The sequence below is a fragment of the Arachis ipaensis genome, chromosome B8 (genome assembly GCF_059453495.1).
Source record: "Arachis ipaensis isolate K30076 ecotype BB chromosome B8, ASM5945349v1, whole genome shotgun sequence".
Classification (NCBI taxonomy): domain Eukaryota; kingdom Viridiplantae; phylum Streptophyta; class Magnoliopsida; order Fabales; family Fabaceae; genus Arachis; species Arachis ipaensis.
The window spans coordinates 57,881,622-57,886,959 of record NC_142443.1 but is presented as its reverse complement, the minus strand read 5'-3'; the positions used below and the strand labels follow the sequence as shown (position 1 = coordinate 57,886,959).

Here is a 5,338-nt window from a genome sequence, read left to right as displayed (position 1 = left end):
CATCGAATGGAATTAAAATTGTCAATTTGGGGCCTAAAAAAGCATATTTTTATACTTAAGAAAAATCCAAGGGAGAATTACAAAACCATGCTATTTCATTGAATAAATGTGGAAAAAGGTGATAAAATCCCCCAAAATCAGCTCAAGATAAATCACGAAATCGGAGTTTATCATGCGTTCATGAAATACATCATTATGGACAATCTGAATAGCATTGCGGTTGTCACAAAAAATATTAGTAGGGGACGACTAAGGAGCACCCAAATCTTCGAGAAGCCAACAAATCGAGATAACCTCAGCAGTGGTGTCAGCGAGGGAACGATACTCAGCTTTTGTGCTTGATCGAGCAGTGAACGTTTGCTTCTTAGCACGCCAAGAAATGAGAGCGTCGCCAAGAAACAAATAGTAACCAGTAGTAGAACGACGATCAGTGGGATCACCAGCCCAATCAGCATCAGAGTATGCTTGAAGGGACAAAGAGGATTGGGCAGAAAAATAAAGGCCATGAAATAGAGTGCCTTTGATGTAGCAAAGAATGCGAAGAACTGCCGCATAGTGAGTAGTACGAGGAGCTGACAAGAACTGGCTAAGTACATAAACTGGATAAGCGATGTCTGGTCGGGTGATAGTTAATGAGCGGATAATTTATACGCTTTTTGGCATTGTTTTTACATAGTTTTTAGTATGATTTAGTTAGTTTTTAATATATTTTAATTAGTTTTTAAATAAAAATCACATTTCTGAACTTTACTATGAGTTTGTGTGTTTTTCTGTGATTTTCGGTATTTTCTGGCTGAAATTGAGGGACCTGAGCAAAAATCTGATTCAGAGGTTGAAGAAGGACTGCAGATGTTGTTGGATTCTAATCTCCCTGCACTCAAAGTGGATTTTCTGGAGCTACAGAACTCCAAATGGTGCGCTCTCAATTGTGTTGGAAAGTAGACATCCAGGACTTTCCAGCAATATATAATAGTCCATACTTTGCCCGAGTTTAGATGATGCAAACTGGCGTTCAACGCTAGCTCCCTGCCCTATTCTGGAGTTAAACGCCAGAAACAAGTTGCAAAGTGGAGTTAAACGCCAGAAACACATTATAAATTGGCGTTCAACTCCAAGAAAGACCTCTACACGTGAAAGCTTCAATGCTCAGCCCAAGCACACACCAAGTGGGCCCCAGAAGTGGATTTCTGCATCATTCACTTATCTATGTAAACCCTAGTAACTAGTTTAGTATAAATAGGACTTTTTACTATTGTATTTACATCTTTTGATCATCTGGAGTTTTATCTTTGGATTATCCTTTGATCACGTTTTGGAGGCTGGCCTCTCGGCCATGCCTGGACCTTGTTCTTATGTATTTTCAACGGTAGAGTTTCTACACACCATAGATTAAGGTGTAGAGCTCTGCTGTTCCTCATGAATTAATGCAAAGTACTATTATTTTTCTATTCAATTCAAAGCTTATTCCTATTATAAGATATTCATTCGCACCCAAGAACATGATGAATGTGATGATTATCTGACGCTCATCACCATTCTCACTTATGAACACGTTCCTGACAACCACTTCCGTTCTACATGAAGATGAGATAGAATGAGTATCTCTTAGATATCTAATACAGGGGACCGAGTCCGAGATATTAGAGTCTTCGTGGTATAAGTTAGAACCCATGGACGGCCATTCCTGAGATCCGGAAAGTGTAAACCTTGTCTGTGGTATTCCGAGTAGGATCTGGGAAGGGATGGCTGTGACGAGCTTCAAACTCGCGAGTGCTGGGCATAGTGACAGACGCAAAAGGATAGTAAATCCTATTCCAGTATGATCGAGAACCGACAGATGATTAACCATGTAGTGACAGCGCATTGGACCATTTTCACAGAGAGGACAGGATGTAGCCATTGACAACGGTGATGCCCAACATAAAGCTTGCCATGCAAAGGAGTATGAAGGATTGGATGAAAGCAGTAGGAAAGCAGAGATTCAGAAGGAACTAAGCATCTCCATACGCTTATCTGAAATTTCCACCAATGAATTACATAAGTATCTCTATCTTTATTTTACGTTTTATTTATCTTTTAATTGTTAAATCTCCATAACCATTTGAATCTGCCTGACTGAGATTTACAAAGTGACCATAGCTTGCTTCAAGCCAACAATCTCCGTGGGATCGACCCTTACTCACGTAAGGTTTATTACTTCGATGACTCAATGCACTTGCTGGTTAGTTATGCGAAGTTGTGACAAAGTGTGTGAATTACGTTTCGAGCACCAAGTTGCTGGCGCCGTTGTTAAGGATCACAATTTCGTGCACCAAGTTTTTGGCGCCGTTGCCGGGAATTGTTCGAGTTTGGACAACTGACGGTTCATCTTGTTGCTCAGATTAGGTAATTTTATTTTACTTTTAAGCTTTTTGTTTTTATTATTCTTATTTTCAAAAAAATATTTTTCAAAAAAATAAATTATTCTATGTTCTTCAGAATTTTTAAAAAAGAATTCTAGAGTTTCCTGAGATATGTTGAAGCCTGACTGGCTGTAAAGCCATGTCTAATTCTTTTGGACCGATGCTTCCACGCATCAGCACAGAAGCAAGTTGAATGAAGTATCAGCTGTTGTATGTCTGATATGTATGCTGAAACTTGGCTGGCCATTGGCCATGTCTAGTGTTTTGGACCGGAACTTTCACTGAAAGCTTGGCTGGCTAGTGAGCCATGTCTAATTCCTGGACCGGAGCTTTAGACTAACATTGCAAGATTCCTGGAATTCCTATTAAAAATTTTGAAATCCTTATTTTTCTTTTTCCAATTAATTTTCAAAAAATCCAAAAATTTTTTTAATAAAATCATAAAATCAAAAATATTTTTGTGTTTCTTGTTTGAGTCTTGAGTCAAATTTTAAGTTTGGTGTCAATTGCATGTTTTTAAAATTTGTGCATTTTTCGAAAATTCATCAAATGTTCTTCATTGATCTTCAAATTGTTCTTGATGATTTTCCTTGTTTGATCTTTGATTTTTTATGTTTTGTGTCTTTTCTTGTTTTTCATATGCTTTTTTGAATTATTAGTGTCTACAGAGTAAAAAGGTCTAAGTTTGGTGTCTTGCATGTGTGTATTTTCTTAAAAATTTTCAAAAACATGTTCTTGATGTTCATCTTGACATTCAAAGTGTTCTTGGTGTTCATCTTGACATTCAAAGTGTTCTTGCATGCATTGTGTGATTTGATTCATAATTTTCATGTTTTGAGTATTTTCATTATTTTTCTCTTTCATCATTAAAAATTCAAAAATCAAAAAAATATCTTTCCCTTATTTCACTCTTAAATTTTGAAAATTTGAGTTGAATTTTTCAAAACTTTTTAAAATTTAGTTGTTTCTTATGAGTCAAGTCAAATTTTTAATTTAAAAACCTTATCTTTTTCAAATCTTTTTCAAAAATCAAATCTTTTTCATTTTTCTTTCATAATTTTCGAAAATTTCAAAATTAATTTTCAAAAATCTTTTTCTTATTTTGTTTCATAATTTCAAAATCTTTACTAACAATTAATGTGATTGATTCAAAAATTTTAAGTTTGTTACTTGCCTAGTAAGAAAGATTCAATCTTTAAATCTTTAAATCCTATCTTTTTGTTTCTTGTTAGTCAAGTAATCAACTTTAATTTTCAAAATCAAATCTTTTTAAATTTCTTTTTCAAATCTTTTTCAAAATAAATTTCAATCACATCTTTTTCAAAATTAATTTCAAAATCTTGTCTAACTTCTTATCTCTTCAAATTTGATTTTCAAATCTTTTTCAATTAACCACTTAACTTTTTGTTTGATTCTTATCTTTTTCAAAACTACCTAACTAACTCTCTCTCTCTAATTTTCGAAAATCCCTTCCCTCTTTTTCAAAATTCCTTTTTAATTAACTAATTGTTTTAAATTTTAATTTAATTTAATTTCATTTTAAAATTTTCGAATGTTAACTTTAATTTTTAAATTAAAAACAAAAAAATATTCTTATTTTAATTTTTTTCTCATTTTCGAATTATCCTATCTCTCATCTTCTTCTATTTATTTATTCATCTACTAACACTTTTCTTTCACTCAAGAATTCGAACCCACTCCTCTCCCTTGTGTTTGGATTCTTATCTTTTTCTTTTTCTATTCTTCTCTTTTACTTACATAAGGAATCTCTATACTGTGACATAGAGGATTTCATATTTTCTTTTGTGTTCTCTTCTTTTTCATATGAGCAGGAACAAGGATAAGAACATTCTTGTTGAAGCTGATCCTGAACCTAAAAGGACTCTGAAGAGGAAGCTAAGGGAAGCTAAAGCACAACTCTCTGGAGAAAATCTGACAGAAATTTTCGAAAAAGAAGGAGACATGGCCGAAAATAATAATAATGCAAGGAAGATGCTTGGTGACTTTACTGCACCGAATTCTAATTTACATGGAAGAAGCATCTCAATTCCTGCCATTAGAGCAAATAATTTTGAGCGAAAACCTCAACTAGTTTCTCTGATGCAACAGAACTGCAAGTTTCATGGACTTCCATCTGAGGATCCTTTTCAGTTCTTAACTGAATTCTTGCAGATCTGTGATACTGTTAAGACCAATGGGGTTGATCCCGAGGTCCACAGGCTTATGCTTTTCCCGTTTGCTGTAAGAGACAGAGCTAGAATATGGTTGGACTCTCAACCTAAGGATAGCCTGAACTCTTGGGATAAGCTGGTCATGGCTTTCTTAGCTAAGTTTTTTCCTCCTCAAAAGCGTAGTAAGCTTAGAGTGGATGTTCAAACCTTCAGACAGAAAGAAGGTGAATCCCTCTATGAAGCTTGGGAGAGATATAAGCAACTGACCAAAAAGTGTCCATCTGACATGCTTTCAGAATGGACCATCCTGGATATATTCTATGATGGTCTGTCTGAGCTATCAAAGATGTCACTAGACCATTCTGCAGGCGGATCCATTCACCTAAAGAAAACGCCTGCAGAAGCTCAGGAACTCATTGACATGGTTGCTAATAACCATTTCATGTACACTTCTGAGAGGAATCCTGTAAGTAATGGGACACCTCAAAGGAAGGGAGTTCTTGAAATTGATACTCTGAATACCATATTGGCTCAGAACAAAATATTGACTCAGCAAGTCAATATGATTTCTCAGAGTCTGAATGGATTGAAGGAATCATCCAACAGTACTATAGAGGCATCTTCCGAAGAAGAAGCTTATGATCCTGAGAACCCTGCAATAGCAGAGGTGAATTACATGGAAACACCTACAATCCCTCATGGAGAAATCATCCAAATTTCTCATGGAAGGATCAGCAAAAGCCTCAACAAGGCTTTAATAATGGT

General features: G+C 35.3%; 1 non-coding gene across 1 annotated transcript; it reads right to left on the bottom strand.

Moving 5' to 3' along the window:
* Positions 1-4,757: 4,757 nt before the first annotated feature.
* On the bottom strand, positions 4,758-4,861 carry LOC148548219 (small nucleolar RNA R71). The gene has a single exon (XR_015898181.1). It is a non-coding gene; the product is annotated as a small nucleolar RNA R71 (small nucleolar RNA).
* Positions 4,862-5,338: the final 477 nt, after the last annotated feature.